We start from the raw sequence: 9,267 nt of genomic DNA, 5'->3' as shown, positions 1-9,267 counted from the left end.
CTTGGGATGGGTCACAGAAGCTTACAAACAGTCCTGGATACCTCCAATCTGTATCTGGACTAGTTACAAGAAAAGTGGGAAACAAGCACAGATGAGGGATATTAAACCAGAAAGTTGAAAGAGATGGAAAAAACTGCCCAAACAGCCAATAAACTACAATTTCTGGGCCAGAAACCACTCCTGTTGTGGAAGATGGGCTACCTAGTGGTTACCACTCCCATTGATAAGCTAGAAGGCTTCCCTCCAACACAGAATTTCAAATGTTATTTCAAATGGCTTTGTGACTAAGTATTTTCACTGTGGTGTATGGGGTCTTGGGTTCAAAACCTGCAAGGGTTGTTTATTAAAGAGGTTCCATAGTGTAGTGGTTATCACATCTGCTTTACAGGCAGAAGGTCCTGGGTTCGAGCCCCAGTGGAACCATCTCTTAACTCATTACATCTGAGTGACGTCTCCAGGTGCATCTGCAGTTACCTCCTACTGTGCTTCTAGACGTCAAATATTACTTGTTCAGATTTGCATTAATAATTCCAAAACCATGCTACATACAAGTTATCAGAATATCTTATCATGATAGCAAACACAATTGTTTTGATATTTGACCGATGTCAGTGAGTATTTGTTAAAATTGTAAGGTGATAACTTCATTTTTAAAGGCTCAAGCCACGTCCACTTTGAATTAAAGGTACAATCTCAAAAGAGATGTACTGGAGGGAATGAGTTAAACAGGTTCCATAGAAAGTCTTGGGGGGGCTCAGAAACTTACAAACAGCCATGGATACAGCACATCTGTATCAGAACTAGACTAGTTACAAGAAAGACAGTGGTGGTCTTTACTGCATTGCATCACAGTGGTCTTCCCAGGTGCCTATTTGCAGGAGATGTCACATATCTGTAGCATACCTCATAACCTGTCATTGCAGGACATCTGGGCAAACACTGACAAAATGGGGGGACAAAGGCCCAAAACTAGGGTCATATTATATAAATTACTGTTATACAGTACATATAAATGGTAAACACACCTGTTAGAATAGCAGGTATTTGTGATATACAAAAAGTGAGAGCACAATAGACAAGTTCAAAATACTGTCAATCTTTCATGTGACCTATAACCTGTACAATTCAATTGTAAAGCAAACAAATCTATTAGGGGAACAATAATGACACATAACAATAGTACAACAACCTAGATGCATATGTGTGCACAGGCTGAAGCTACTACTGTGTTGAGACAGCTTTCAATATAACTACAGCAGTACATCTTATTGGGTACACACCTGACATCAATTACAGAGACCCTTTGATTAACAGCAAATAACAGTCAGCTCTCTTACCAGGATTATCCTAACATATACCCAGTTGCCTGCTACAATAACAGCCATGCTTCACATAGAGCTGACAAAGCTGCTAAGAGACCACGTGTTTGAGATGTATCAGCCTGGAAAAGAGTGCCAAAACATTTCCACAGCATTGCACATACCATGGAACACAGTGCAGACAGTCATTAAAAGATGGTGAAAATATGGGGCTACAGTGACATTGTGAAGGAGTGGACATCCCACCAAAGTCTATCAGAATACAAGATCAAAACTGGTCAAGGAGCCTACCAGGAGCCCTACAGCACCAGTGAAGGAGTAACAGGAATCTCCAGTAAGTACTAGGTGTGTACTACATGTCACAACAATCTTCCATGGTCTTCATATGTCCTGCCTTTAAGGCAGGGTTGGAAGATTTTATTTATTTATTTATTTCCAGTTTGGTTACCGGGGAAGTCCACTGGGCCAACATGACCCATTTTCAGTGAAGGCCCGGGGAGAAAAGCTCCAAGAAAGCATTGTACAAATTCAGTTATAGTAAAATACAGGAGTACACAAGATAAAATTGTAAAGAGAGTTAAAAAATAAGAATATTCACAAGCATAGTTAGCAGAATTCATTGAGAGAAAGGTTAAGGGTTATACAGTTTCCTTTGAGCAATGGCACTGAAGTGTTGAGTGTGAAAGTCAGTCATATATATAAAGAGAGGAATTCTGGATATGCTTGCTTAACATGCACATTCCTCACAACAAACAATATCCAGCCCTGGTGAAAATTTGAAAGCAATACATCAGGTCTCCACAAAGCAAATGTGAAAATGTGTTATGGTAATATGGGACCAAGGTTGAACTCTTTGGCCACAATTCTGACAGATGTGTTTGGCACAATAACACCACTGCACATCACCACAACATCACCACCCCCATGAAAAAGCATGGTGATGCAGTGCCCTGCTTTGGGGTTGTTGTTCACAAGCTGGAACTGGGGCTGTAGCCAAGTTAGAGGGGATTATGAACAGTTCCAAACATCGGTATTTGTGACTACAATCCTTTTGGTGTCTGCCACATACCTGTGGATGGTGAGTAATTCCACCTTTCCACACAATAATGGCCCAAACCATACATCCAAATCAAGAAAAGAATGGCTTCACCAGAACACATGCAACATTCTGCACTGGCCGAGTCAGAGCCCACACCTACATCCGATAGGATATATGCAGGGTCACCTGAAGAGGGCAGTGCATATTGGATGTCCTTGCAATCTGACATATTTGGAGGTGTTTTGCAAGGAAGAGTGTGCAAACATTGGCAAGTCAAGATGTGCCATACTGATAGACACCTTCCCAAGAGGACTGCATGCTTTAACAGAGTATTACTTTAAGGGTGTGCACACTTATGCAACCAGCCTATTGTACTATTTCATTTACCATATGTTACCTGTTACTGATGTGTATGTTCTTCAGTTGGATTGCACAGGTTATATGTCATATGAAATTATGGCAATGTTATGACCTGATTTCTGAGGTGTCATGATATATCACAAAAACCTGGCATGTTACCAGATGTGTGTACACTTACTATATCCACTGTAACCCTGGGAAGTTGTTTGAGTAACTGTCTCTGTTTTAACATACATGTACTGCAGGTTATGCTGTCTGCAGCTCAAATTAGGAGATAAATTAGTGGAACCAATCCACAGGTCAACCAAATAATGTATCAGAGAAACACAAGCATTATGAGGAACAGACAAAACATATGAGCCACACATGTAGACATTCAGCAAAACCCTGTACAGTTGGGAGATATGTTCTGTAGGAGTTGCCACAGTGCTATACAGGTGAACAGCAATGATTTACATGGGTGCAGTGTGTGCTAGGTGAAAAGGGTTGCACTGCATGATGCTGAGGTTCTGTCCAGAGTGTGTATGTTATTGTCTGACTGTGTGTTGTGAATTTCCTCAGTCGGCTAATGTGAGGTCTGTGTAATGCCTTTGAGACACCTCACCTGTGTGTGTGTGTGTGTGTCTGTGTGTGTGTGTGTGTCTGTGTGTGTCTGTGTGTCTGTGTGTCTGTGTGTGTGTGTGTGTGTGTGTGTGTGTGTGTGTGTGTGTGTGTATCCCTCAAAGGTGGACATGGTGGCTGCGGTCCCTCCCACACTGATACTGATGTCAGTGTCTCTGCAGACTATGATCATGATTATACTCATATTGAGGCACAGGTGGGGTTGTCAGGGGCTGATACTGTGCCATCGGTTTGCATCCCACTATTATCAACCCCATCCCTGCACACAGTCACAATGCCCACACATACCTCATCACCAGTGGCCACAGATAATGGACATTTGGCAGGTGGCGGCTTGGAACAGGCTACTGTCGTGACTATGGAAAGTGAGGGTGGAGGCACTAGCCATAGCCAGTGTGCAGGTGGGGTCCAACATATGCAGATGGGCAGGGGTGCTCAGAGGAGGACTGTAGACCATCATGCCCATGTTGCAAGTGCAACAGCAGCAGTCACCAGACACATGTTTCAGGCCATCATGAAAGCACAGGCACATAATGAATGTAACACCACGCATATATGCAGGGTTATGGATGAGCATGTCCCTGGTGACCATGGCAATATTCATTAACTCACTGCCGCCATTCATGAGCATACTGAGGTCATGGATAGATGGTGGGGGGAGCCATTGGCACTCCTCGACCATGGAATGTCTGTGCTTGAGTGTTTGGCGGATGATGGCCAGCAGCCACGTGGAGGTAAGGCAGCACCACGATCAGCTGATGGCCTACATGGCCATGCACCATCATGTTCCCATACTGACAGTATCACCAGCACTACTGAAGGTGGTGTGTTGTCCATGCAATGATGCAGCAGACCATGGACACATGATTCTGGCCAGTCCCAACAGGGATGTGGATCCAGCAGAGAACAGTCACCATCTGGGAGTAATACTGCATCTGGGCACGGCCCTGGTGGTGCCGGTGATACCCTTGGCAGGCCTAGTTCCCGTGTCCATGTCCAGAGATGGTGAACTGTACACCCAGCAATGTACGGCCCACAGCTGTCCAAAATACCCCTGTATAGGGCACCCACATGGTGTGACTGTATGCCTATAAACACACACACATCACCATCAGACAAGTCACCTCCACACACACACACACACACACACACACACACACACACACACACACACACACACACACACACACACACACACACACACACACACACACACACACACACACACACACACACACACACACACACACACACACACACACACACACACACACACACACACACATGATGTCAACAGTTTGGCCCAGCTTAGGCTTCTGGCAAACCCACACAACACCCTGTGCATATGATGATACCTGTTCCACATCCCTACCATCCATATCATTTATGCAGGGACATGTCTGATGCACAGGGTCACTTTAGCAGAGTGTAGCTATTTATTGCTGTGTAAGGTGCTGTCATTTGGGATTTCTAATGGATACACATCAGAGTGTGTGTGTACCTTTTCAGGCATGATGCATTATTGGTGTTACTGACATTAAGGAAATGTGTTCTTACATGCTGTATTCTGTTTGTGTTCCAGGTGTCTGTGTGTCAGCAGGATGTGGCCCTGCAGACATTACCAATGAGGGGTATGGCAGTGTTGTAACACATCAATCATGTCATTGCTGAGGTACATCTGTATCTGTGCACATTTCCCAGGTCTGTGTAACAGTTCTTGCATGTGACTCACAGCTTTAAGGGCTGAGGGGTTGTATCTAAGTCTATGGTGATTGACATCAATTCTAGTAGAGTGGACAATGGTAAGTGTGGTGGGTGAAACACACCTCAGATTGCTAACACCCTCAACACCAGAGGATATTGTGTTGGCCAAACACACAGAGCATACTGTTCACACACACACACACACACACACACACACACACACACACACACACACACACACACACACACACACACACACACAGGATCACAGTTGCCATTGTTGTGTTTGGAATCCCTACTCATCAAGTTGTGGTACCACATGATTATGGGGTTATTGCAGGTGGCACAGGACTAGTAGTGTGATGAGTGTTACAAGGTACCTGTAAGGTGAATAACATCACATGGCCTTGTGAGGTATGGCAATTGTGGCTGTACTGGGTGTGAGAGTACTCATAATAGTATCACATACAAGTCTACACACTCACAACCACTACTATGCACACACACACACACACACACACACACACACACACACACACACACACACACACACATACACACTTGCCAGTACTGACATTAGCAGACCAACCGATCTTGTTATTCGTACCATAGTATTCCATACTGTAGCACAGGGCTTATAGGGCTAAAGAGTATCTACAGATACCACTATGGTTGATGTGAACAGTGGACATCATACAGTAGACCTAGGAATGTGCACTGTGAGTACCAAACCATGCCCATCCAATGGATGTTGGTCTCACACAAACACGCACACACAAGATAATCTTCTCACACACATTTTCCAGGACTGAGAATAGAACCCCTACCTATCTATTTATTGCTACTACATTGATACACATTTATCGCATGTGCCGTAGAGGTTATGGGGTGATACTTGTCCAAAGGTACTTCTAAGGTGAGGAACATCACCAGGCCTTGCAAATTATGACAATGGGTAATGTACTGGGTGAGAGAGGCCGCAAAATACTGTAACCTACACATAAACACACTTATACACAATAATACATACACACACACACACCCACACACACACACACACACACACACACACACTTGTCAGGACTCATATTAGAACCTCTAGCTATGTAGTTATTGGTATTATAGTGTTATGCAGTTACTGCACACAAAACAGAGCTTATAGGTTGGGGAGTGTCCTAAGGTACTTAAATAGTGAATAACATCTACAGCACATGTAAGGAATGGCAATGGTAGTTGTACTGGGTGAGACCGGCCACCAACTACTTTCATCCACATGTTTACACACTCACAAACCCTTTTATACACACACTAATGCACAGACACACACACACACACACACACACACACACACACACACACACACACACACACACACACACACACACACTTGACAGTACTGAGATCCATAAGGTCAAAGATTCATAGGTGTGTACATGGCAAATGGCCATGGAGGATTTACAAGGCTAGCACATGGGAATACACTGGCATCGTGCCACCTGATGATATTCCCCAGTGTGTCTACTGAGTATAGTCACTGGAGTGATCCCCGGTGGGTATACTATGCCCCATCCACTCCTCCTGATTTATCTTGAAGAAGGCCAGTGATGTGCTTTGCTTGACATGTATGTGACATCTATTTCGTAGCGTGAGCAGTTTCTGGGTTGTGAATCTCTCCATCCAACATGTCCTGTTGATTGTGAAGATGGTGTTGAGGTATCTGGGGCATGCTGTGTGGACAAGTTGGTTTCTTTGGATGTAGCATTCCTGATAGGGTTGGGTCATACATGGCTGTGTATGTCAGGCCGAGATCACACCTAAGTAGCCAATATGAGACAGAGATTGTGTTGTTTGAGTCTGTCTGTTTGGGGCAAGTGTGTAGAACCTAAGATCCTCTTTGTGAGGTACATTTTCAGCCTCTCCTGTTGTTGCTGGTGTACAGTGGGGCACATGGCAAATGGGCCATAGTACACATTGATTGGCCTACTGAAGGGGGGTGTTCAGGGAAACACTGCCCTTTTACTTCCCAGATTCAACACCCTGAGTCAGGAGAAGTGACACATGGAAGGACTTTTGGAAGTCAGTGGCATTGTGGTGGTCACCATAGAGTCTGTGTCAACCTGTGTTCCCAGTTCCCTTATACCAACATCACTGTTTAGTGGACTAGCATCAATGTACTACTTTATGGGAACCATGTTGTACCCAAAGGGGATGGCGGCACATCATCTGGCATTGAGCTCATGTCCAGGGTTCTGACAACAGTCCTAGATCTCAGAAAGGTCTTTGTGAAGGATGTCAATCTCACGTGGGGGGAGGGTAATAATAGCACCCACCTTGTAGTCATCTGCAAGTATTGTCAGCCAGGGTGCCTTCGTACTGGGCTGGTCCTCAGAAGTGTGGATCCCAAACATGAGGAGACCCAGGTCCACAACCTGTGGGACTCCACTCATGGAGTCTGCTGCTTTCAAACCATGTGTTCTATCTAAGAGCCAGTTTGCAGGCCACCTACTGATGTAGGGGTTGCTGCCTACCTGAGTGTATTTGTGTATGATTCCTGAGTGGGGAGTGATATCCAAGGATTAGATGGGCTGCCTATCTTGTTATCTATTCCATACTATCACATAATTATTGCAGATGGCACAATGCTTATAGGACTTCAGAGTGTCTACAGGTCCCTCTACAGTGGATGACAACTGTGGGCCTTGTAATATGGACACTGGGACATGCACTGGGTGGGCAATAGCAAAAAGTAGCACAACCCACCCTCCAATGGATATGGCTCTCATACAAACACAACCCCCCCAAACAGGATACTGTTCTTGCACACACACACACACACAAACACACACACACACACACACACACACACACACACACACACACAAAGACACACTTACCAGGAGTGAGATTAGAACCCCTACCTATTTATTGCTACTACAGTGTTATGCATTTATCGCATGCACCACAGAGCTTATAGGATGAAGGTTGTCCAAAGGTACTTCAATGGTGAGAAACATCACCAGCCCTTGTAAAGTATGGCAATGGGTGATGTATTGGGAGAGAGAGGCCACAAAATACTTTAAACTACACATATACACACCTACACATATACACACCTACATTTGCCAGAACTGGGATTAGAACTCCTACCTAGCTAGTTATTTGTACTATAGTGTTACACAGTTATTGCATGCACCACAGAGCTTATAAGAGTGAGGCTTGATGAAAGGGACTTCTATTGTGACTGATATCTGTAGGACTGCTAAAGTAGGGCAATAGGACATGTACTGGATTTGAACTGACCCAAAATGTTTAACTTATAAACACACACTTTTACTTTTGCCAAGACTTGAGATTAGAATTCCTACCTACCTACCTATTTATTTGTACTATAATGTTACACAGTTATCGCACACACCACAGAGCTTATAGGGCTGAGGCATGATGAAAGGGACTTCTAAGGTGAATGATATCTGCAGGACTGCTAAAGTAGGGCAATGGGAAGTGTACTGGATTTGAACTGACCCAAAATCCTTAACTTATAAACACGCACACTTCCCATTTTTATCCCTTTTAAGCCCCGGGGTGCAGTGTGCAAACCCACTGCCTAAATGTAAACAGTGTTGCTATTTACGTTGTTTTTTTTTTTTTTTTTTTTTTTTTTTTTTTTAAGTCCCAGTGCACACCGCACACACCGATTTAGCTAAGGTAAACACATTTTAGCAGAAATGGCCCTCTCTGGATGTGAACACACTCTTCATTTCATGGTGTAAGACATTACATCCCTAGACACACACCCTTGCTTAGCTATGCTTAGCTAAGCGCAAACCCAGGCAACAGAGCTCCAATGTGCTTAGAGCAAGCTTGAGTCACTTCCTTTTCATGTTAGCTGCTCCTCCTGCCTACACTATCCTGTTCTAGCACCTACATGGTTAGGTGCAGTGTGTGGACTTAGAATATTTTGTGATTCAGTAAATTTCCCATCATTTGCGTACCCCACTGCCTTAGTCCATATTTACTGCTCTGACACGGAGCCTTTCCCCTTGACATCCAGTGCTCCCTGGTAATGTTTTGATTCTGAAAGCCATTGACTATAATCACAAAATGCAGATTTTTCCTGAAACTGAGTAATTTCTTTTTTCAATTTTCGGCACAATCCCATTTGTGCGCCACTGCCCTATGCTTAATTGTCCGAGATTGGCCAAAAAGAATACTTTGAGTTTTTAT

At 44.1% G+C, this 9,267-nt stretch overlaps 1 non-coding gene across 1 annotated transcript; it reads left to right on the top strand.

The window, feature by feature from the left end:
• The first annotated feature begins 350 nt into the window (after window positions 1-350).
• On the top strand, window positions 351-423 carry TRNAV-UAC. The gene has a single exon. It is a non-coding gene; the product is annotated as a tRNA-Val (tRNA).
• Window positions 424-9,267: the final 8,844 nt, after the last annotated feature.

This window comes from Protopterus annectens, chromosome 16.part0, assembly GCF_019279795.1.
Source record: "Protopterus annectens isolate FY-2018-M chromosome 16.part0, PAN1.0, whole genome shotgun sequence".
NCBI classification, from domain to species: Eukaryota; Metazoa; Chordata; order Ceratodontiformes; family Protopteridae; genus Protopterus; species Protopterus annectens.
This window is presented reverse-complemented; position numbering and strand designations above follow the sequence as displayed.